The sequence below is a fragment of the Callithrix jacchus genome, chromosome 8 (genome assembly GCF_049354715.1).
Source record: "Callithrix jacchus isolate 240 chromosome 8, calJac240_pri, whole genome shotgun sequence".
NCBI classification, from domain to species: domain Eukaryota; kingdom Metazoa; phylum Chordata; class Mammalia; order Primates; family Cebidae; genus Callithrix; species Callithrix jacchus.
The window spans coordinates 33,962,339-33,988,389 of record NC_133509.1 but is presented as its reverse complement, the minus strand read 5'-3'; the positions used below and the strand labels follow the sequence as shown (position 1 = coordinate 33,988,389).

At 39.4% G+C, this 26,051-nt stretch overlaps 1 long non-coding RNA gene across 1 annotated transcript in view; it reads right to left on the bottom strand.

The window, feature by feature from the left end:
* Positions 1-206: 206 nt before the first annotated feature.
* The window catches only part of LOC144577540 (uncharacterized), an 80,336-nt gene continuing 54,491 nt past the window's right edge, over positions 207-26,051 (bottom strand). The window contains exon 5 of the long non-coding RNA XR_013521678.1: positions 207-2,061. This is a non-coding gene — a long non-coding RNA (uncharacterized LOC144577540). The remainder of the gene's footprint in view (positions 2,062-26,051) is intronic.

Sequence of the window (26,051 nt, the reverse complement as noted above, 5' to 3'; positions counted from 1 at the left end):
CTTTGAGAGGCTGAGGCGGGTGGATCACTTGAGGTCAGGAGTTCAAGAAAAGCGTGACCAACATGGTTAAAACCTGTCTTTATGAAAAATCCAAGATAAGCCAGACATGGTGGGACATGCCTGTAACCCCATCTACTTGGGAGGCTGAGGCAGGAGAGTTGCTGGAACCCAGGAGGTGGAGGTTCCAGTGAGCTGAGGTTGTGCCACTGCACTCCAGCCTTGGTAACAAGAGTAAAACTCTGTCTCAAAAAATAAATAAATGAAAAATAAGAGAGTTCATGATTGTAGGAGAGAGCAAGATGAAGTAGTGAGATTATTTATCAGTTACTGAAGATTGACATTTACATGCAGGATTTTTGTACATTTTAATTTTGATGATTGAAAAGCAGATTTTATCTAATCTCAGATGGTTTTTGTAGTGTTCCTTCAATATGCCAGCCAGAGGAGTCTGGACAAGCATTAAGAAGTAAGTATCTCAAATCTCTAAAACAGAAATAGTCATGGTAAGAAGACAGGTTAGGGAGGAATATGAAAGAAGTTGGGTTACAAGGGTACATGCCGAGCTGTCTTAAGCTGCTCTTTTGCACTCTAGCCAATAGCAGATGCCTATGTGCTCCTGAGTCACCTCTTTGTTTCACGCATCACAAAAAAGAAGACACTACTATTATTATTTTAATCTTGACAACAGACAAAAGGGAAGATTACATATAAGTAACATCCTTTTCTATAAGCTTTTTTTCCCTCAAAAAAGGTAAAATGATGTAAGGGAGAAAATATATGCATAAGTACAATATATTCATTTTGGAATTGGATTAAAAAAGTCAGTGGACATCACTTTGCTCCTGCCAGTCTAGGTTGGAAGGTGCTTTCGTTAAGTAATTTCCCAGGCTTCATTCTGCATGTAAATGTCTTAGATTGCTATCCGTCCGTGAAAAATAGAGAAATAAAATAAAGAAAAGACCTACTGTCTCTACACATGGCTGACAGTCAATTTTCTACTATACTTTTCATTTTAAAAGGTGCATATTGACATAGTTTCCAGTGCATTACTAGGAGAGCTATTACATTTGATCAGGTTCCATGCTGGCAAACTGCATTTTGGAGCCACCAAGGATCCCTCAGTACTTTACCATCAGCTGACTAAATGGGTCTCCATTTCTGTGGCTTTATACTTCAATTGATGGACATATTATCTCATACTCGTGAACTCTAGGAGTCATTATAGACTCTGAAGAATAGCATGGGGTTCATATAAAGAGCAAAATGGGTTCAAGGGCCCGCTTAAGCGGATACTCATACTGTAAGGGTCTTCCCAGGACTTTGGTTGGTTCCTCATATTTGGAACAATCTCAAGGTGGCAAACTGGTTTGAAATTTTTCCTAGATGTCTCCAACTACTTGGGACCAATGCTTTTATTCTATATGCAGTAAGCTAGGCACCAAGGAACACCCCAAAGAAGAACAGGTTCAGTAGCACAGGTTTGTCTGAGAGGCAGACAAAATAACTCAGAGAACTTTAGAGTACATACTAATCTGGCAGGAGCACAGAAGGAGAGAGTTTCTGACCCTGTCATTGCTTCATCCAGATGCTCTAGAATCCCTTTTACCCATTCTCTATATCCAACACACAAGTGTGTTTTAATTTTAATGCTTTTCACCTGCAACTGTCTTCAATGGCCTGGCCTTGGATGACTACAACAGCTTTGCCTACAGTGCAAAGAATCAAAAATATCTAGTAACTTGCCCTGCCAATGCCCTCCTCCTTGGAGAAGCCAACAGTTAATGACTGACTCATATGGGAGTATAAAAGCTCATCCTCCTTCTATGAAAGAAAGGACAAATTGGAGGTGTAATTTATACTCTAGAGCTCCCCACAGGATCAAGCAGAGTCTGCAACTTTTATTCAGCCTCTTCCTCTTCCCTCTGCTGCTTCCCCACATTCTTACCAGTTTTCTTGAGAACACTTCTTAAATCACTTGCTCAGGGGTCCTTGTCTTGGGGTTTACTTCTGGAGGATCTGGCATAATGCTTGCTACTGAGGAGTTGGGACTTGCTCTGGAGACTGAAGAAGAGATAGGATTTGATTTGGAAGTCGGAAGGGATAAGAGCTCTATTCTTAAGAAGGTAGAATTAATAACATGAGAAAAAGAACAAAAAGCCTTCAGTCATAACCACTGTGGTGTACTGGAATACAGGGAAGAGAACATTATCACTGGATTAAAATGTTATATAAGAACAAAGAGAAATGTTCCTCCTCCTCAACTGATCTTGACATGTGCTGCCAGAGTACGCTTTTTAAGAATTAAAGTTTTCTTTTTAAGACCCATGATTTACTTTTGTTTTTATTTTTATGTATTTAGCAGATACAAGTGCAAATTTCTTATGTGCATATGTTGGGTGGTTGTGAAGTCTGGCCTTTTAGTGTAGCCATCAAACAAATAGTTAATATTTTACTTCAGGGGTAAATTTTACTTTTCTCCCACTCTCTCCCCTTCTGGAATCGCCATTTCCATATTTATATCCATGTGTACCCGTTGTTTAGTTTTCCCTTATAAGTGAGAACATGTGGTATGTGACTTTCTGTTTCTGAGTTATTTCACTTAGGATAATGTTCTCCATTTCCATACATGTTGCTACATAGATGTCCCATTCTTTTTTATGGCTGCATAGTATCCATGTAGTATATGTGCCACATTTTCTATCCATTTCTCCATTGATGGACACTTAAATTGATTACATTTATTTGCTATTGTAAATAGTGCTGTAATAAACATATGAGTACAGATATCTTTTTGATAGAATAATTTCTTTCCCTTTGGGTATATAGTAGTGGGATTGCTGGATCAAATAGTAATCCTTTTTTTTTTTTTTTTTTTGGAGACAGAGTCTTGCTCTGCTGCCCAGGCTGTAGTGCAGTGGGGACAATCTCGGCTTATGGCATCCTCTGCTGCCCGGGTTCAAGTGATTCCCCTTCCTCAGCCTCCTTAGTAGCTGGGACTACAGGCACACACCACCACATCCAGCCAACTTTTTTGTATTTTCAATAGAGACTGGGTTTCACCATGTTGGGCAGGATGGTCTCGATCTCCTGACCTCATGACCTGCCCACCTCAGCCTCCCAAAGTGCTGGGATTATAGGCGTGAGCCACTGCACCCGACCTGGATCAAATAGTAATTCTATGTTTAGTTCTTTGACAAACCTTTATACTATTTTCCATAAAGGTTGTACAAATTTATATTCTCATCAACACTGTATAAGTGTTCTCTTTTGTCTGCAAACTCGCCAATATCTGATGTTTTCTGACTTTTTTTTTTTTTTTTTTTTGAGACAGAGTTTCGCTCTTGTTATCTAGGCTGGAGGGCAATGGCACAATCTCGGCTCACCACAACCTCCGCCTCCTGGGTTCAGGCAGTTCTCCTGCCTCAGCCTCCTGAGTAGCTGGGATTACAGGCACGCGCCACCATGCCCAGCTAATTTTTTGTATTTTTAGTAGAGACGGGGTTTCACCATGTTGACCAGGATGGTCTCGATCTGTTGACCTCGTGATCCACCCGCCTCGGCCTCCCAAAGTGCTGGGATTATAGGCGCGAGCCACCGCGCCCGGCCTGACTTTTTAATAAATATCATTCTGACTGGTGTGAGATGGCATCTCATTGGAGTTGTGGTTTGCATTTCTCTGATGATTAGTGATGTGGAGCATTTTTGAATGTTTGTTGGCTGCTTGTATGACATCTTTTGAGAAATGTTCATTCATGTCCTTTGCCCACTTTTTGATGGGGTTACTTGTTTTTCCCTTGTTGAGCTGTTTGATTCCTTTTAGCTTCTGGATATTAGTCCTTTTTCAGAGCATAGTTTGCAAATATTTTTCTCATTCTTTGGACTGTCTGTTTACTTTGTTGGTTTTTTCTTTTCATGTGCAGAAGATTTTTAGTTTAATTAAGTCCCATTTATCTACTTTTATTTTTGTTACATTTGCTTTTGAGGACTTGATCATAAGTTATTTGCTTAAGCCAGTGTCCAGGAGCATAAAACTCATGATTTAATCTGTTCTTCCTTCTTCCAGAAAACCTGGGAGTCAGAATTCTAAGTACTCATCCCAGGTTGTAAAGATGCGTAAAATCAATATTTGGAGACATAGATGAGAGAATTTCTCTTTGGATTTTACTGCATGCAGCCTACCTAGAGAAGAGATTACAGCCAAAGGACATGGTCAAATGAAAGATTGCTAGATTTCTTTTTTTTTCTTTTTTGTCTTGCACATAACTGGAAGTGAATACTAAAAATAAAATAATATTATTAAAAGAATACAAAGAATACCGTTTGATCTTTAGCAAGGCAAGTAAGTACTTTCATAAGTCTAGCCCCATGCTGCATCTTCAACTTTTTTGTTTAACTACTCTTCTCTGTGCACATAATTGGTTCATCCTTCACTGAGCTCCTTGTCAGTATTTGAATATACTTTACTACTTCACACCCTCATGCTGCTCCTCAAAATGTCCTTCTGTCTCTTCTCTGCCTGACATACCTTCTGTTCATTTTTAAATACCCAGCTCAAATGTCACATTTTCTACCTTACCCTACCTTTTCAAGTAGTTTTTTATTTCCATATTTATGGGGTTTTGTTTGATTTCATTTTTTAAAACAGAGTCTCACTCTCTTGCATAGGCTGGAGTGCAGTGGTGTGATCTTTGCTCAGTGCAGCCTAGAGCTCCTGGGATCAAGCAACTTTCCCACCTCCTTAGTCCAAGTACCTGGGACCATAGGCATGCACCACCATGGTCCACTAATTTTTGTATTTTTTGTAGAGATGAGGCCTTACTTTGTTGTCCAGGCTAGTTTTTGTGTTTTGTTAGCACTTGGCATGTGCTTTAGTATAACACTTACATTACCTTAAAAAGTTAACAAGTCCATGGGATTCTAGGAAAAAAATGCACTTATTTTTGTTTTGTTTCTCATCCCTACTGCAGTGCCTGGTACACTCCTAGAGCTTCATAGGTATCTGTGGGTTTTGAAGTGAATTGAAAATTTTGGATTAATAAAGTGGGACCACATTACAAAAGCTCTTGATTGTAAACTGATTTGAATTGTAGCCTAAAAATATAATGAAACACTTAGGATTCTTTAAGAGAATGAGAAAACGTGCTAAATGTTTGTGGAGGGCAATAAAACCAGCCCAATCTGCTCCCTGTCTTCAGCCTCCCCTAACACCCAACTAGATCTAAACAGCGATGGTGTAGTATGTTTCTAGCTGCATTAGCCAGAGGAGTAGTTGGGCAAACTTGTCAGTAAAATTCTGATTAAGCATTTGTCATTTCATATATTTACGAACATATTTGAGAAGTGGTTTCCTAAAAGCATAATGGCTAAGAACAGGGAGTTTTAATCGAAGAGACTTAGAGTGAAATACAGACATTGCCAATTACAACTGTGTGACTTTGGGCAAGTTATTTTTCATTGGTGAAATAAAGATAAAGCCACCAACCTTGTATGGTTGTTGTGAAGAATAGCACTTTGCCTCAAATATTAGGTACTATAAATCACAATAGGATTGAGGCTTTCTCTGACAAGTCTACTTAATTTTATGAGGGGGATCCCCCAGAATGTCCCATTCAAAATGTACCAGTATTAGGTCATTTCATATGCAGTTAAGATAAAAATGGGAATTCCAGATTGAGGGATAAAACACACGTCATGTTCAAACAACAAGTATCATGACTCCTTCGCCTACTCCTACCCTCACATCCCTTCTCAGAGATTGAGGCAGGAGCTAATCTAGGCCTAAACTCCTGAAACCTCACTCTCCCCTTGAAATACTATGGGACTTCTGGGTCTCACTGAACTACGAAAATATTCCCAACTCACTAACTTATTTTCAAGTGTTTTCTATTAATATCCGGCAATATGATAAAGTGGTTTCTTCTGCTTCTTTCTGATCAGAAACTTTACCTGTGATCATGGAGATTCACACCCTCAATTGTGTCAGCTCTTCTTCAGCAAGCCCATTCTGCACTACAAGGGTTATACCCTTCACTGATGTAGAGGCTAACTTCACCTGGTAGGTTCTCTGGGATTTCTAACATCTCATTGCACAACACACACCCATGCACAAGTATTAATCATGTGTGATTAACCCCTTGGGTTGAATATGTTTTCCTCTTCAACACTACACTTAAAGTAGGATTCACAACTTTTTTTTATGCATACAAAAGAAACCTCTACCATACTTAGAGTAATGAGAAATACATGTTATTCAAAATCCCTAGGGCTCGTAGGGCATATATGAAATAATTGTATTATAACATGTTATAATTTTCGATCCAAGATTTCACTCAATAATTAATCACTAGGTATTTCAATGTTTATGCCCAGTTTCCCCACTCTCCACTACCAGCACTCACTCTGTCTCCTAACAATAGTTTCTACAGCTGTCCTAACCATAGTCCTATGCATCTTCTTTCCTTCCTGACATCTCTGTAGCATTTGCTATTTCTTACTCTTGTTTTTTCCTTCAAACATGCATCTCAAACTCTCATTTAATAAAATATTTCAGTTTGTAAAAGATCTTCCAGTTATCAGGGTCCATCTGCCTCAGAAAACAGACAAGGAATTATAAATGGCACATTTTTGAATTAACATTATTGTTTTGTGATCACACAAAGACTGATAAAAATCATGCAGGGATATTAATGGGTAAGCTATCAAGAGGTTCAGGGACTATATGTCAACAAGGCCCTGAGGTGCTTTTTGTCTGTTTGAATTTACTCAATTTCTCCAACTTTCTGAAAATTTTCTACATTGATTTTTTCATTTCCACCTAGAAGTAATTTCATAATATGAATGGCAATATGCCTAAGACTGAATTTACCTTGTTTACCCAACTTGCACTCCTGATCAATTCCCATTTCTAACACTTCTGTTTTTCCTTAGTAGTTCATGTTTGAAGCTAAAAACAATCTTTGGCATACTTCTATACTTTATTTTTCATATCCAGTATATCATTGGTTAATTCTTTCTCTTAAATGCCTTTCAGTGTAAAGTCATTTTTATAGACTCTGCTAACCTACTGAAAATCCTCCATACCTTCTACCTGAGAACTATAAACTCTGCTAATGAGTCTACCATCTTGCAATTCTTCCTGCCCATCGCTGATAGATAATTCCTAATATCATTGGCCTTTTCAAAAATCTCCACTGGCTCCGGCTGCTTAATTGTTGAATTAACAAGAATAGTTAGTGTCATTAATTATTGTTTAATGACTCTGATTCAAACAAGCAAGAAAAATGATATTGGAAGTGGGTTTGTCCCATCACAGGAATGTTGAGGTATCAATCTATTGTACATGTAATTCATCCCCTTCTAGAAGTACTTGGCCAAACAAAAAAAAAAAAGAAAAAGAAAAGAAAAGTATGAGAAGAAGAGAAGGAAAGGGAAGAAAAAGAATGGAAGGACTGGGGAGAATAAGAGGAAGGAAGGGATGAAGAGAGAATGAATGAAAGAAAAAAAAACTCATCTAAGGGTATTATACAATTGCTTTTTTTCAGATTGCTTACTTTCCTAGAACATCTGGATTTCTCTTTTTATGTAAGTCCAATTTTTAAGAAAAAAAAAAAGTTTGTTCTAAGTAAAAACAAAAAAAAAATTTATAAAACTAAAGAAAAAGAAAATGATTTGGCTTGACTTTCATGCTTTCCTGGAAAACATTAAACTAAGATACCTCTCTCTATTCCAATTTTCCTATTTAGAAACAGGAAATAGAAAAATATTTTGTGGCTTTCTCTCATAAAAGAACATTCTGTGTATTTGAACCCTGCATGGCTCAGATATGGTGCTTAACATATTTTTTTTAAGATTTGTTTCTGCCGCCTTTGCTTATGTAATGATTAGTATGTCAAAGAGAATATTGAGACTGAGGAATGGTAGTCTGTATTTAACGTATCTTATTGGAGCAAAAAATAGAAAGTAAACAACTTTAAAAATGAAAAGCAAGCATTCTCAACTAATCTGTGTTTTCAGGAGTGAATGCAGAAGCATGATTGAGAGAATGAAATTAATGGTCAAAATAGTCTTCAATCAAAAATAATTTTGTTTTAAAGAAAGAATAACAGATAAGAACTGCTGCTGATTTTAATACTGAGCTTGGCTCTTGAAGTCACCCTGTAGGAAATCCATCAGAATGTAGACCCTAATGTGAACGAGTTGAGTTAAGGTCATTTAATTAAATTTAAAGATTTTCCTACCCATGGGAAAGGGCATAATTAGCTGTTTTCTAACGCATTTGACCTGAAGATGCTTGAATCAGCATATAATTGAATGTATTAATAGAAGTAGCAAATTCTAATTATGAGACTTACTTAGTTGTTGGGGTAGGGGAAAAAAGAAGTTATTCATTATTTATTCAAGAGGGTTCATACAAGTGTAGACTAGGGAGTGGAAAAGAGGCAATTACCAACTGTCTCAGGTCCACAATTGTGCAGCCTCATATGGTGGCTCTTAGGAGAATCAGGCAGCTCAAGACGTGAGTCATTTTGTTGTTCCCACGAAAGATCTCAATCTGCATGCCAAATAAATTACCACTAAAAATAGAGTGAAGCACTCACAGCAGTAGAATGTACCAGCTGGACTGATGCCTGCATCACAGATTAACTGTGATATATTGGGCTGTGGTATGTTGCTGTGATGTTTCTGAGGGCACATATATCCAAATCTACACACTAACAAGCTGTTCTCAAATGGAGTTCTCCTGAATAAGTACTTTGGTTGTGTGGTGCTTATGCAAGTTTGAGTAAGACATGGTTTCTTTTTAAGGGAAAACAAGTGTCATGAACTCTCAGTACAAAATTTTATTTTGTTACTTAATTACTTACACATGTAAAAATTATGAACTTAAACATAAATTCTTATACTTAATAGCTCTTGTACAATTAAAACAACAAAGCAATTTATAAAACAAACAATGAACCAGTAACATTAAAATCAATAAATTTGTATAATAGATACGATTTGGTTGATTTCCACTCAAAACCCAGATACGATATTGACTAGTATGACAGAGATTCTGCTGAGTTTATCATGCCTAACCCATTGTGTGCCTGTGGTGATTCAATTCGCAATCACTCTTTTTTATTTCAACTAATGCAAAACTGACCCTTTCATTATATGCCATGAGGGCATTTGGCTTTCATTTGAATTAACACATCATTTAAATATTAAGCAACTTTTTTTCTTACTTATTACTTCTAGGTAATTAATGTAGTATTACTGATCCAAACAAACTAAAACAAACATAAACTCAGATGCTCAGTACACAGTACAGTAGATTATTTTGCTTTCTTAGCAGATATAGGAACTACTATTTTGTTTCTTCTCCTTCATAATTGCATTCATTCACCCAACAAATGATTGTTTTCAATGTATTCGCTACTGTAAATAATGATCATGATGATTATGATCAATGCTGCACTATCCTTGGTAAAGGAAAATTTTTAAAACTTTAAACTTGAATGTTCAGCAATTAATCATATATCCAAAGAGCTACAATTTGGGGCTAGGTTAAATGCATTAGAGAAGTTTATACATAGGTTGAAGAAAGTTTGAAAGTAGCAGAGCACATCTCACTAGACTGGGAAGGGAGGCCCAAATTAAAAATAATTATAACAAAAGTTATGATGATTCTTATACATTTTACATACTGTGAGTGTCTGATAGGTGCAAGTCATTGCTTGGCTGTTATCTTATTGAATCTTAACAACAAACTAATGAGATAGTTATTATTTTCATCATTTTATAGACAAGGCAATTGAGATGCAAAGGCACGCAATTAGCAGTAATAGAGCTAAAACGGTAATGCAAGCAGAATAGCTCCAAAAGATGAGTGTTTAATTACACTTATACATCAAAGAGTTGGTATTTGAATTGAATACTTTATAATTAACAAATAGGAATTGAGCACATACAATATATCAAGTGGTCTTAGATGCTAAGCCTAGTGGTTCACATAGTGATAATACATTATATAATCTGATGTATAATTAATTGTACCCCATATACACATATATTTTATAAAACAATACATATTGTTATAAATTTAATAATATTTTTTAATTTTATGTGATATTTATAACCTGACAATGCAGGCCTAGACTATAATCCTTGTAGTGGAATTGGAAATGGAAGAAGGATGAGATATTCCTGTGTATTTTATTTATTTACTTATTTATGTAGTCATTTGTGTCATTTACTTTAATAATCAATGCCACTTTAGAAAAATTATTTTTGTAATATTTCTTCTAGTTCCTCTTGAAACACTGTTAATTGGGAAATATGAAAACTTCTTAAGAAAAATATATTTCTACACCCAGATCAAATGGCATTTTGTTTAAAAGAACAGCACAAAATATATCTTTGTGTCTTTCATTTCCATCTACACTACTAGACACTGGGCTACTATGAAGAATTTGCTAGCATCCCTGAGGATCAGCACTGACCCTACTCCTTGAAGGCCATATATAAGTATAGTGTCAGATTAAAATTGGTGGGCTTTCTTATACAGTACTTGGGGGCTCTAATATATCTGATGCTTGATTTTGATATAGACTGTGTAAAAAAATATATATATACTGAGCGTGTCAATTTCAACTTATCCACACACATACATAAATATATGACAAACAATGAACCAGTAAAATTCAAATCAACATATTTGTGTGATAGATGATACTATTTTGCTGAGCTCCACTCCAAACCCAGATATTATATATATATATATATATAAACACACATATATAAATGTGTATATAAAATACACATATATTTTATATATATAAACACATACACGTATATGTCAATTTCAACTTACCAATACACACACACATACACGTTTCAATTTCAACGTGTATATATGTATGTTTCTCTATATATGTATATATCAGTCAAGTTGGTTCTTTGGTATCCCATAGCTTCCCAAGATCACTGTTTTACAAAGTTTTATCTAACATTGCTGGATGGTGTGCCTTCATTTTATCTATTGGCCTATAACAAGGAATGTAAAAGAAATAGTGGGTTATTTCACATGGAATTTAATATATGGTGTAATGAAGTTTTATAATGTATTAGACATTTTAATAACAAAACTACATCATATTCTTTTTTTAAGTTTTAGGTTCAGGGATACATGTGCAGGTTTGTTGAACAGGTAAATTGCATGTCACAGAGGTTTGATATATAAGTTATTTTATCACCCAGGTAATAAGCACAGTACCTGCTCGGTAGTTTTTCAATCCTGTCCCTTCTCCCACTCTCCACGCTCAAGAAGGTCCCAGTGTCTATTTCTGTCTTTGTGTCATGAGTTCTTAATATGTAGCTCCCACAAAAATGTGATACTAGTGGTATTTTCTGTTCCTGCATTAATTCACTTGGGCTACTGACCTCTAGCTGCATCCATGTTGAAGCAAAGAAAATGGTCTTGTACTTCTTTATGGCCACATGGTATATCTCTGCCACATTTTTTAATTCAGTCTACCATGAATGAGCATGTAGGTTGATTCCATGTCTTTGCTATTGTGAATAGCGTTGCAATGGACATAGTCATGCATGTATCTTTATGGCAGAATGATTTATACTTCTTTGGATATATACCCAATAACGGATTGCTGGTTGGAATGGTAACTATTGTAAATTATTTGAGAAATCACCACACTGCTTGTCACAATGGTTGAACTAAGTTACATTCCTACCAGCAGTTTATAAGCATTTCCTTTCTCTGAACCTCCCCAGCATGTATTATTTATTGACTTTTTAATATTGGCCATTCTGACTGGTGTGAGACAGTATCTCATTGCAGTTTTGGTTTACATCTCTCTAATGATTAGTGATGTTGAACATTTTTTCATATGCTTATATGTCTTTTTAATTTTGAAAAGTTTCCATTTCTGTCCTTTACTCACTTTTTTAATGGTGGTGTTTTCACTTGTTAAGTTCATTACAGATTCTAGATAGTGACCCTTATTGGAAGCATAGTTTGCAAACAAGTTCTCCAATTCAGTAGGTTGTCTGTTGATGGTTTCCTTTGCTGTGCGGAAGCTCTTTAGATTAATTAAGTCCCATTTGTCAATTTTTGGTTTTGTTGCAATTGCGTTTGGTGTATTTGTCCTGTAATCTTTGCCATGCTATGTCCAGCATAGTATTTCCTAGGCTATCTCCCAAAGTTTTCATAGTTTTAGGCTTTATATTTAAACTTTAATCCATCTTAAATTGAGTTTTGAACATGGTGTAAGAAAGGGGTTCAATTTCTATTTTGCCTACGGCTAGCCCATTATCCTATCACCATTTATTGATAAGGTATCCTTTCTGCACTGCTTGTTTTTCCATTTGTTTGTGTCCTCTGATTTCTTTGAATAGTGTGTTATAATTCTCATTGTAGAGATCTTTCACCTTTCTGGATAGCTATATCCTAAATATTGTATTCTTTTTGTGGCTATTATGAATGAGATTGTGTTCTTCATTTCACTCACAGTGTGGATGTTGGTGTACAGCAATGCTACTAATTTTTATTGAAGGATTTTTTATCCTGAAACATTGCTGAAGTTGTTTATCAGATCTAGGCGCTTTGGGAGGAGACTGTGGGGTTTTCTAGATATAGAATCATACCATCTGCAAACAGGCATAGTTTAACTTCCTCTCTTTCTGTTTGGATGACTTTTTTCTTTCTCTTGCTTGATAGCTCTAGTCGGGACTTCCAGGACTATGTCAAATAGTAATAAAGAGAGAGAGTATCCTTGTGTTTCTCCAGTTTTTGAGGGGAATGTTTCCAGCTTTTGCCTATTCAATATGATATGGGCTGCGTTTTTTTCATAGATGGCTCTTATTATTTTGAAGTATTTTCCTTCAATGTCGATTTGATAAGTGTTTTTAATATGAAACAATGTTGAATTTTATGGAAAGCCTTTTTCTGCATCTGTTCAGATGATCATGTGATTTTTGGTTTAGTTCTCTTTATGTGATGAATATTTATTGACTTGTATTTATTGAACCAACCTTGTATCCCAGGGTAATGCTTACGTGATCATAGTGGATTAGCTTATAGAAGTGCTGCTGATGTTGCAGAATTTGAGAGACTGGAGAGACAGTTGAGGTTGCAGAAGGAGTTTATTTGAAGTGTACACGGGCCCAGCTCGGATTTGGATCCAAAATGGCTGAGCCCTTAACAAAGACAGGGCTTTTCTTTTTACATGAAGTACACACTGGTGGTAAAACAAGTTTGCAGGTGCAGAACAAAGGGAATTTATTAAGCAATGACAGGCACCCAACTTAAGCTTACAAATGACTGTTGCTTTGCAACCCAGATGTTTGCTATCTATAGAGCTCAAGGATTCTAGCATGGGCCTTACCTATTGCCTTCTGCTACAGCACCTAGAAGGCTGGAGTCCAGCCTGCTGGGGCATTTCTCATGACCTTTGCTGTGTTACAGAAACATACAGTTATCAGCTATAGAGAACAAGAATAAGAATTTATAAACTTATAAAAGTTGCAAAGCAGGATTCAATTCCATGGGAGGGGGAAGAACTCAGGGAAGTTTGTTTATAAAAGAAAAATTTAATTTCTGCTTCTCTTTCCTGCATTAACTTTATTTTTATATTATGTTTTATCAATTTTTATTTTCCTTCTTCATTCCCCCTTTAGTGCATTTTACATAAGTAATACTTTTAATAGAACACACACACCAGTATAATGGCCTTCTCTTTGAAGATACTACTAAATTATATGTAGGAGAGAGTACCTGGGTAGGACAGATGTTTTTAGTTGCCTTTCATGTAAGTTGCATCCTGATTCTTTAGGCCAAAGTGTCACTTTCTTTTACTTTGGATGGCTAATAGAGGGAGGCATGCTTTGCAGCTGCTCTGCTTTAATACCTTCATTCAGGCATAGTGTCAGGGACTTTTTCTGGCCTTGGCCTTTATGCCCCTGTGCAACTGTATTGGTCTTAGGTTGTCCCTTCCTTGAGGAATGTTATTGGTCATCGGCTAGCCAGCCATCTTCTGGGGCTAGATAGGACAGCATTGATGACCCTGATGAGGAGGTTTAGATAGAATTTCTTGAAACTAATTGCAGAGCTTTGCCTTATTACACCTCTGAATTACCTTGATTGAGGACATAGCCTTTTGTGTTTATTGAGGTGCTGCTGAACTAATGTAATCTGTTTCACCCAGTCACTCTGGTTCCTGTTTTGGTTTATTTAAGGCAAAATTTATGTAAGTTCGATGAGCCCATTGCCTCCAGGCAACTCATGGTTTTGGGGGTGGGGTGTGATAGGTTTTCTTCCTGATAGACTGGTTGATGCTTAGTTGATAATAATAATAATAATAATAATAAGGCCATTATTTGGGTGGTGGTATGCCTAGCTACTATGGCTTCTATGATTGACTGTATGCTTCAAAACGAGAGGCAAGACACAAGGGAGGATTAAGCAACTACCTAGAATAAGCACGAACCCTCCTATTAGTATTATTAAATCCTCCAAAAGATGAGAACCAACCTTCAAAGAGGGTGTCTGGTGACCATCCAAGTTTGAACTGGGACATGGGCCAACTTTTGCATTTTTGCAGTTATTTCCATGACAGCTTTTCCATTATTATTAATTTCTAAGCAACAGTTTGTTAGGTTAAACTTTCCACATATGCCTCCTTCCTGGGCCAGAAGATAATCTAAAGCTAGTCTGTTTTGGTAAGTAGCATCTCTTATTTTTGTGGATTATACAACCAACAGATCTAAAGTCTGTGCAGTTTCATTGGTAATGATTTCAAGCACTCCTTGTAATCTTATAATGCGATTAAGCATATAAATAGAAGTTTGGTATCCCCATGACCCATCTTATGCCAAAGTAGCTGGCCTATAATACTGAATAATTCTTTCAGCTGACCAATTAGTGTCTTTCCAATCTCCTATTTTTATACCTCCTCTGGTATTTACACCTTTTTTACTTCTAGTTTTCACTTCATTGTAAACAGAGTATCCTAGAGCTTCTTCTAGCTGTAAAGGGAGTAAGAAGGAAGATGGTCTGATTGCCCCTAGTATGCAGGCTCTTGTCCAATTAGCTGGTAACTGCCGATCTATTCACTGCCTGCAAATCCAATAAAGGCCTGGGGGTGCCTGCCAGCTACGGGGTGCTTCAAGTTGATACCAGAAGTGGTTTAAAGCTGAGAAAATGGGTTGTAGTATAGCAACTTGGAGGTAGTTTTAACTTGTTTATTTTTGCCCCACCACAAAGTTTCTCCCGCTGTCTGGTTATCATATTGCTGCCCTGAAAAAGCCAATTCTCCTACTGGGTTAACGAAAGTGTTTAACTGTATTACCAGCGGGTAATACAGTACCTCCCGACTATGAAAGTGTTTAAGAGCCAGATACTTGAGTGTTTGGATGCTGGTCTGGGAGAGATAGGGGTTAAGGTAACATTTTCTTGAGGCACTATTTCTGTTGCTTCCATTGCCACTGATCTCCCATTGGTACCCCCGCAGACATAACAAGAGGAAACACCTAGATTATTAGCTATACTTTCAGCTAGTTGAGCAAGTAGATTACTGGCTATGGGAGGGGGTTCAAGAACCTCCTAGATAGTTCTTTTATAGTTTTCAGAAAATGACTTGAAAACTTGGAAATGGTGTTGAGCTGGATGTTTCCGAGTCTTGTTAGTAATGCATAAGGTCTCTGTTTTCTTATTACTTAAATGCACTGTGATACAGTAGCCTCTGGTTCACATGGGCATGTCCGGCTCGAGGACTGTAAGGTTATAGGATGGCAGCTGTTTGCCTTACAATGTGGTTTTGTTAGCATTTTCATAAACATGATTTCCTTCGGTGGTGGTTTGTTGGAGGTTGGGATATGTGTTCCTGTGTGGCAGTAGCAGCAGTATGTTTCTAAGCAAATAAGATGTGGGCAATTGGGATTGGGTCTGTAACACTCAATGTCACATTCAGTGTTGCCATATACCTCATTGGGCCAAGCTGTCCATGTGAATGCTGTCTGACAGAAAGAAAAGTACAGATTTATGTTTTTCTTGTGGGAAAGGGAGACTGGTTTGATTTAGTAGGTCCCCTCTATTGACTTATCTCAGACCTCAAACCAAGTTCTAGGCTTTAACTTGGGGTTATAGCACACATACCTGGATATGGATCATTGCCTAGATCGTTGCCTGGGTTACATATTGAATAAATTGTCTGATTGTAAGTACAAGCCCCTGAGTCCCTGGACACTTATAATATGTCTGATACAGCAAGGTTTTAACTACTGTATTCCCAATCCAAGTAGTTTGCAGGCAGTGAGTACATTTTGTTTTTGTTTTTGTTTTTTTTTACTGGTTGCCCTTCCTTTTCTACAGATATTGAAGTTAACAATCATAAAGTAAAAAAATTAACATTTCTATACCACTACACAGGGACAGAATGAACTTTTCCTTGGACATACAGGTTGGCAAAGATGACAGTATCATAATAGAATGAGTTCCCAATACTAAGATAGCAATTAGGCTTAAGATTTTTATCCACATTTACTTATGATGGCTCCTGAAGTTTCAGCTGTGCGTGGACTCGTCAGCCTCTGGCTGTGTGACTAGAGCAGGGCTGTTGCTCCTGCTGGTAGCTTAGTCTTGCTGCAGGATCAGTCTGGTTGGGTGCTCTGGGTCCCGCTGACTGGTCCACTTTTCCTGGGCTGCTGCTGGCTTTACCGGCTGTGGTGGATCCACAGTCTCATGCCTGCAACTTTAACAGCAGCTGGGGTGGGCAATATTACAATATGGGGCCATCCCATGTTGGCCCCAATGTGGCTGGGGTCCACTTTTTGACCTAGACTGAATCTCTGGGCTTAAAAGGATGTACAGAATCTGTTAGGCTGATAGGTAATTTTTCTCAAACCCAGCCCTGTATTTCTTGCATAGTTATGCCTAAGGCCTGCATTTGCTTTCTCAGGGTTAATTCTCCTAGCACTCTGATGTCCCCTTTAATTTGGGTTATGATTGGGGTGGCCAACTGAACAGAATTTTATAGGGTGAATACCCAGTTTGTTTGGTGGGGGTTCACCTGACTCAAAGGAGGAACATGGACAAAGCCTGATCTCACCGAAGATGGGTTTTCTGGCAGAATTTTTTAAATAGCTGCTTGAGCATTTAATTCACATGCTCAACCTTTCCTGAGCTCTGTGGGCAATAGGCAGTTTTCAGTTTATTTTTAACTGAATTTTAGCTATAAATGTGGGGCCATTGTCTGATTCTATAGTTGAAGGTAGGCCAAATCTGGGGTTAATGTCTTTTAGTAATATTCTAGTTACTTTTTGTGCCTTTTCTGTCCTGGTGGGGAAAGCCTCTACCCAACCTGTGTAGGTATAGACAAACACTAACATAGAGTGAGAGCCACCTGCCCAGGGCAGCTCTGTAAAATCTACAAGCAAATTTTCACAAGGTGCTGCACCGACTTCTTGAATTCCTGGGAACAGGTTGTTCTGGGTTCAGATTAAGCATTATTCACAAACAGCTCGGGAGATGACAGTGAGCTGTGCCACGTAGAAGTGGCCTCCTAACAGTGCTTCTAATGCGGTTTTTTCCATGTGAGTTTCTTCGTGGAATTGTTTTACAAATCTGGGGCTATTACTTTGGGAATGGCTACCTTTCCATCTGCAAGCTTCTACCATCCGCCTTTAGCATAGCTCCCAGTTTCCTGAGCAAAGCAGCTCCTTTCATTTGGTGAGTAATTTGGAGTCTTAGAACACAGTGCCTCCAGGAGGAGGGCCATGGCACACGCAGCCTTCCTAGCCTCTGTGGGATGGTGGGACACCACCTAGGCCTGCCCGCTTAGCCGCCTTGTCTGCTTTTCTATTTCCTTTAGCTTCTGGTGTTGCTGCTTTCTGGTGGCCTTTACAGAGTATAATGGCTACTTTTTTGGTGCCCATACTGCATCTAAAAGCGGCACAATTTCTTCTGGAATTTGTCCCTTGGATTGAAGAGCCCTCTTTCTTTATAGATACTCCCATGCACTTGCAGGGTGGCAAATGCGTATTTGGAGTCAGTGTATATGTTGGCTCCTTTGCCCTTTGCCAACAGTAATGCTCTAGTTAAAGCTATTAGTTCTGCTATCTGAGCTAATGTTCCTGTTGGCAAGCCTTGGGCCTCTACTACTGAGTCCAAAGTTACTATTGCATACCCAGCCCTCTGATTTCCTGCCTCTATGAAGCTGCTTCCATCAGTAAAATATTCTACATCTGGGTCCTGGAGAGGGTGATCTGTAAGATCTTTCTAGCTAGAGAATACTTCATCTATTGTATCTATGCAGTCATGGAGTGATGCCCCTGGTTCTATGGAAAGCAGGGTGGCTGGGTTGAGGGTTTTTACAGTCTCTAGAGTTATGTGGGAGTTCTCACATAAGAGCCCTTGGTATTGAATTATTCTTGGATTTGACAACCAGTGGTGTCCTCTTTGGTCCATTTAGCTGTGGCACTCACACAGCCAAATGCTGCCCCAGGATTAGTTTATCTGCTTTCTTTACCAGCATGGCTGTAGCAGCTAACACCTTAAGATGGGGGAACCATCCTCGTGCCACTACATCTAGTTGCTTAGATAAGTAGGCCTCTGGGTGGTGCCAAGACCTAGGACTTGGGTTAAGATGCCAATGGCCATTTCATTCCACTTGTGTATGTACAGGAAGAAAGGTTTGGCCATGTCTTTGCTTTGGTTGTCCCAAAGCAGTGGCCTCAGTTAAGACCTGCTTAACTTGTTTAAATGCCTTCTCCTATTCAGTTTCCCAAAGGAAGGGTTCCTTCCTTCCCCCTTTAGTGGTTTCATACAAGGGCTTTGCTATGAGTGACAAATTGGGAATCCAGATACAACAGAATCCTGCTGCCCCTAAAAATTCTCGTATGTGTTGCCTGCAGGTTGGGGCTGGATGGCTACAGATGGCCTTTATCTGGGGTAACCCTATTTTTTGCTTCCTTTGGCTTAGGAGAAACCCCAGGTAGTTAACTCTCCTTAAACAGACTTGGGCCTTTTTTCCTGACACCTTTATATCCTACTTTCCATAACAAGTGGAGTAATCTTTGTGTCCTTAGGTGGCAATCTTATAGGGGAGGGGCTGCTAGCAAAAAATTATCCACATACTGCAATAGGACACACTCCTTGTTGAAAGGAGTATAAGCTTTCAGGTCTGTTGCTAACGCTTCCCCAAAGACTGTAAGAGAGTTCTTACAGTCTTCCCCAAACCCTTGCAGAAGTCTGGTCCAAGTGAGCTGAAAATTGTTCCACTGGAAGGCAAATAATAGTTGACTTATTTGTGCCAGGCGGAGGCAGAAAAAGGCATATTTTAGATCTAGGACTGTAAACCAGGCTGAATTTACTGAAAAAAGAGCTATTAATGTATAGGGGTTTGGCACTACTGCGTGAATAGTGACTGTAGCCCCATTTACAGCTTGCGAGTCTTGCACGGGCTTATAGTCATATTTTCCTCTAATCGGAGTTGGCTACTGCACTGGTAGGACCAGAGTATTCCAGGGTGATTGACATGCTACTAGTATACCATGCTTTTGGAGTCACTTTATGTGCTCCCATACACCTCAAACAGCTTCCTGAGACAAAGGGTAGTGATGAAGCTGGACGGGGTGGCACCCTGTTTTAGCTCTATGACCACTGGGGTTTACAGCCATCCCGGGTGGTTTATTTTCAGCCCAGATTTCCGGAAATTCATCTATTAGCCTGAAGAGTATAGTTTCTTCTTCTGGGGTTAAGAGATGATCCGGCCCTTGTGTTCCCCTAGTGTGCAGCCTCCACTTCTCGTTCCGTGGCACAGTTAGAGCTAGCACCATTGCTGCTGGCTGGGGAAGATTTAAAGTTACATTCTCTTCTGGTCTGAAGGAAATTTGAGCCAGAAGCTTTTGGAGTAGGTCTCTCCCTAGCAGGGAAACCAGACAATTTGGGAGATATAAGAACTCATGGTGGACTTCCCGTCTTCCCATAATTCACCTCTTGGAGTGGCAAAAGGGCCTTTTCTCTGCCACTCCTGTGGCTCCAATTATAATATCATATGTTTTAGTGAGTGGTCCAATTGGTTATTACTGAGTGTTCAGCACCTGCGTCTACCATAAAATTTATATCTTGACCCCTTACTTCTAACCTCACCATCGGCTCCTGGGTGCCTACAGAAACGGAGCCTGGTCTGTCTCAGTCCTTGTAGCATTCAGCCCCTGACAGGCCGATAAGGTGAGCTTCTTGAGCCCTTCTCTGACTTTCATTTCTGTCCACTGAATCCCTTTCTGGGCACTCGTTTTTCAGTGTCCTTTCTTTTTGCATATTGCACACTGGTCTCCCTCTAGACTAGGTCAGTTTTTGAAGTTCTCTCAGGTTAAACCTCTCCCCTGCCCACGACCTCAGCCACGTCCTCTTGCTGCATTCCCCCCACCTCCTTTCTGTGAGAGCTGTGGCCAGCAGATCTGCTTTCCTTTTAAGCTTTTGATCTGCTTTTCTTTTAGCCTCCTCCTTATAGTTAATAAACACTTTGTGAGCCACCTGTATGAGCTTAGTGGCAGTCATGCCTTCAAACACTTCTAGCTTTTGGAGTTTCCTTCTGATATCACTCTGCGCCTGACTAACAAAGACTGTGTTCACCACACATTGATTTCCAATGCTGCCTCTGGGTCAAACGGTGTAGAGCTGAATGCCTCACAGAGCCTCTCATAAAACTCACTTGGGCTCTCATCTGCCTTCTACTGGACCTTTCACATTTTTCCAATATTCAGAGCCTTTTTCCCTCCTGCCTTGATTCCATTTAGAAGTGCCTCTCAGACTGCCTGCAGGCATTGTAAGCCCTCTGCCTTATTGGGGTCCTATTAGGGATCTGTCACCAGGTAATATTTCTCAGCATATCAGCCGGCATCAATGCCCTGTGCTGGCTGGGGCATTTCTCTCCAGGTATTGGAGGGTTACCTGGGTTACTCTATGCCACTCCTCTGTATTAAGCATGTTAAAAGGAGCTCCTGGCTATCTGTCCATGTGGGGTTGTGGGTTAAGAAAATGGATTGCATTAAATCCATGATGGCTTGGGGTTTCTCCATGTAGGAGGGAGTATGCTGTTTCCAGTTAAGGAGGTCACTGGTGGAGAAGGGCTAGTGAGTAAAGAGGCTTTCTCCTCCCCTGACTTGGCCCTCAGTGTCGTGGTGAATTTGGGACCTAGTCTACTGGAGAGGCATTTGTAAAGCTTGGGTGCAGTCAGACCAGACTCGGCTAGGGGAATTGTCCCTTTCCTTTTCCTTGACTTCCATGGACATGCTTTTTTGTTCGTGGCTAAGGGATGACATTGGAGTGTCACTTCTGTTTGAACCTTATTCTCCAGCTACTTGCCCTTCACCTTGCCTTAGGTTAGCCAAGGATGGATATATTGGTACATAGGGAGGTCAGCATTCTCTCTCCTCCTGAGGGGCCTGTAGGACTTGCTTTTGTTTTTCCAGCTCTACCTTCCCTACTTTCTGGGTGAGGGGTGCTTTTGTTTCCTTTACTACCTTTGGTTTTGCTTGAGCCACTAAAATTTACAGTATACTGTCTGGCAGGGCTGAAACCACTTGGGGTCTAATTGGACATTTAGCTGGGAGTTAATGTGTGAGTATTGATCAAGGTGTCCAGGTTGTCATCTGTCCCAGTTACTAGTCTATACATATGGCAAATCACCTCATGATCTATTTTCCCTTCAGTGGGCCACCTGACGTTGAAAGAATTCCACTCTAGTTCACAAAGAGCTCTTAACCTTTGAGGAGGCAGTTTGAACTCATAATCTTTTCCCTCACCATGAACAATCATTCTCACTTTCTCTTCAGGCCACTTAAACCATCCGTCTGATCCAAGTTGAAGGGGGTGTTTTAGGTGCCACTTGGCATTGGAGAGTTCATTACCCTTCTGCCAGAATACCTAGATTGTGAAAGCACTTCCTTAAGTTGTATGCAGATTATCCCTAGTCGTGACCAGGCTCACACTTTGCTCAGAGTGTACAGTCCACGCTAAGGGACTTGTGGTCCCCACACATCACTCCCTGCATTGGCTTCTCCTGGAGCCATCTCTTTCATACATTTCCCCTTCCCAGTTTTCCACTCCTGCCATTAGGCTTCCTACTAAATTGTCCTAGCAAGCCACTCTCGCTTCCAGTGTTGGTGGGTGTGTGAGTTTCATTCGAATCAGCAACTCTCTCTTGCTTTCCTCAGCCCTACTGGGTCAGATTAATAATCACCTCCCTGGAGCTGATCAGGTTTCGGTTAGGTGAGTTTCACATGAATCTGTATGAGCCTCTCTCACTTCTCCTAGCCTTGCTAGGTTGGGTTACTAATCACTTCCCCAGAAGATGATTGGCGCTCTGGACCTCCTTTCCCTTTTGCCTGCCCCTTCTTCAACCAGCAAATGTCTTACCACAGTTCCTGAATTGGGCTGATCCTAGTATTGTTCTGCAGCCTCTTCCCAGTTCCACTGCACTGTCCAAGGAGGGCACCAGGGCTCGGGAGAGCTGATCTCCTTATTGGGAGAAACCTCCCAGTGGTGCCTAGGGTCTCCCTCAGCCCGGGGCCCTTGCCCCCACAAAGAGACAGCAAGCCTTCCCCACGTTAGGGGGAAGGACTCAGGGAAGTTTGCATATAAAAGAAAAATTTAATTTCTGCTTCTCTTTCCTGCATTACTTTTATATTTATGTCATTTTATCAATTTTTCTTTTCCTTCTTCACTGGATTCAGTTTACTAGTATTTTGCATCTATGCTCATCAACAGTTTTGGCCTGAAGTTTGCTTTCCTTCCTTGAGTCTCTGCCAGGTTTTGGTTTCAGAATTATGCTGGCCTCATAGAATGAATTAAGAAGGAATTCCTCCTTCTCAATTTTTTTGAATATAGTTTCAGTAGAAATGGTGCCAACTCTTCCTCATCTATCTGGTAGAATTTGGGTGTGATTCCATCTGGTCCTGGGCTTTTTCTGGATGGTAAGCTTTGTATTACTGTTTCAACTTTAGGACTCATTGTTGATCTGTTCAGGGATTCAGTTTCTTCTAGGTTCACTCTTGGATGTTGTAGGTTTCCAGGAATGTTTCCGTTTCTTCTAAATTTTCTAGCTGTTGTGCACAAAGGTGTTTGCAGTAGTCTCTCAGGGTGTTTTTAATTTCTGTAACATCAGTGGTAATATCATCTTTGTCATTTCTGATTCTGTTTATTTGTATCTTCTCTCTTTTTCTTTATTAGTCTAGCTAGTGGTATATTTGTTCTTTCAAAGAAACAGCTTTTAGAGTATGTGCCATGTATAGATGAGACTAATATATATGCTATTGTTTGAAGTGAAGAGTTCTAAAGATGTCTTTTAAGTTCAGTTGGTCATGTGTCAAGTTAAGGTCCTGAATATCTTTGTTAGTTCTCTCCCTTGATGCTCTATCTAGCACTTTCAGTGGGGTGTCTATGAAGCCTCCCACTATTACTGTATGGTTATCTAAGTCTCTTTATATGTCTTAAGAACTTGCTTCATGAATTTGGGTGCTCCTATTTTGGATGTATATAAATTTAGAATAGTTAGGTCTTCTTGTTGAATCGAACCCTTTACCACTATGAAACGCCCTTTCTTTGTCTTTCTGATCTTTGTTGGTTTAAAATCTGTTTTGTTTGAAATTCAAATAGTAACCCTTGTTTTTTTTTTCTGTTTTTCATTTGCTTGGCAGATTATTTGCTATCTCTTTACTTTGAGTCTACTGGTGTCAGTGCATGTGAGGTGTTTCTTTTGAAGATGGCACACCACTGGGTCTCACTTATTTATCCAACTTGCCACTCTGTGTCTTTTAATTGATCATTTAGCTAATTTGCATATAAGATAAATATTCTTATGTGTGGATTTGATCTTGTCATGGTGTTAACTAGTTATTATGTAGACTTGTTTGTGTGGTTCCTTTATAGTGGCAATAGTCTATGTACTTAGTGTGTTTTTGTGGTAACTAGTATCAGTCTTTCCTTTCCATATTTAACATTCTATTCAAGATCTACTTTAAGTCAGGTCTAGTAGTAACAAATTCCCTCAGCATTTGCTTATCTGAAGAGGATTTTATTTCTCCTTCACTTAAGAAGCTTAGCTTGACTGAATATGAAATTCTTGGTAATTTCTTTTCTTTAACAATGTTGAAAATAGGTCCAATTTCTGTGGCTTGATAGGGTTCCCTTTGTAGATGACCTGCTCCTCCTGTGTAGCTGAATTTAACATTTATTGTTTCATTTCATCCTTGGAGAATCTGATGACTATATGTCTTGGGGATGATCTTACACAGTATCTCACAGTGTTTCTCTGTATTTCATGAAGATGAATGTTGGCCTTTCTAGTGAGGTTGGGGAAATTTTCACAAATAATATCCTCAAATATGTTTTCCAACTTTTTCTTTCTTCTTTCAGTGATGTTGTTGGTTTCGTCTCCTTATAGAATCCCATATTTTTCAGAAGTTTTGTTCATTTTTTTAAATTCCTTTTTTCTTTATTTTTGTCTGACTTTGATCAGAAATCCAGTCTTTGAGCTCTGAGAATTTTTCCTCAACTTGGATTATCCTGTTATTAATATTTCCAGTTGTATTGTAAAATTCTCTATCAGATCAGTTTGGTTATTTCTTATACTAGTCATTTTATCTTTCAGATGCTGTATCATTTTATTGTAATCCTTGGATTCATTGGATTGGGTTTTGACTTCCTCCTGAATCTCAAGGATCTTTGTTTCTATCCATATTTTGAATTCTATTTCTGTCATTTCAGCCTGGTTAAGAATCCTTGTTGGGGAACTATTGTGGTGACTTGGAGGAAAGAAGACATTCTGACTTTTTGAGTTGCCAGAGTTCTTGAGCTGGTTCTTTATCATCTGTATGGATGATGTTCCTTAAACAGTGGTGCAATTTGAGTATGGTCAGTTGACTTCCTTTCTATAGGTTTTCAGAAGACCAAGGCTTTGTGCAGGGTCTTTGTAGCTCAATTCTTTTCCATGGTTTCAAAGGGGACTATATTAACAAAATACTTTTAGTGTTGATATTTTGGCTGTGACCAGTAAATGCCACTTAAGTGTAATTATTGGTAGTGGGTTTTTGCTTAGCTGTATGACTCCTCTTTATTTTCTCAGGGCTGCAGTCACACTCCTTCTCAATGTCCTGAAAGTGGGGACTCCTTTCTGACTCAAATGCTGGCTGCAGATCTTGGCTTGGCACTTTTTTGCTGCACATAACTGTCCTGGGGTATGCTTAGGCTTTATGTTTTCTCTTCAACTTGGAGGCAGCAGGGGAAGAGAGTTAAGTAGTGGGTGCAGCAGAGGGTCTTTCACTTGTCTTTTGGGGTTCTACATCAGAGAAGGTAAAAGCTGCTACCAGTCAGTGCTAGGGACCTGCCTAGTAATAAGCAGGGCCAATGGAGGACTCATGGGCAAGATAGGCCATTTCTCCTTTGGGCAGCTGCAGCTTGCTGGAGGTATGGATAAAGCAGTCAGGGTCTTAGTTCCTTCTCCAGACTGAGGGCAGCAAGGTCAATGCCAGTGCAGAAGGGCTTTCAGATGCCTCTGGGAGCTCCACCTCAGAGAAACATAAAACCATTGCTACTGACAATGTCCAGTCATGAGGTGGGGCAGCTGTCTTGCTGGCAAGAGCCAGGGACTTCACTTGGTTACAAACAGGCAGTTGAGGGCTTACAGGGAGAAGAGACTGGGTTCTTTTCTTACGGTGACTATGGTATACTGGAAGCAAAGGTAAAACCCTCGGTCTCTTTGTTCCTTCCCTAGTCCAAGGGCAGCAGAGGTAGGTCTGCTGCCATAGCAATGGCAGAGGGTCTATTGCATTGTCTCTGGGAGTACCACCCCAAAGAAAGACTGAGCCACTACCAGCTGAGGGTGGGGCAGCTGTTCTGTGGTCCTGAGCTGGTGGCTCTGTCTGATGAAGAGTATGGGATAGGTGCTCATTAGGAAGAGAGCCTGGGGCTCCTCTCCATATGGTGGCTGTGGTGTGCTGGAGATGCCACCTTAAGCAACCAGGTCTTTTATTCCTACCCCAGCCCAAGGGCA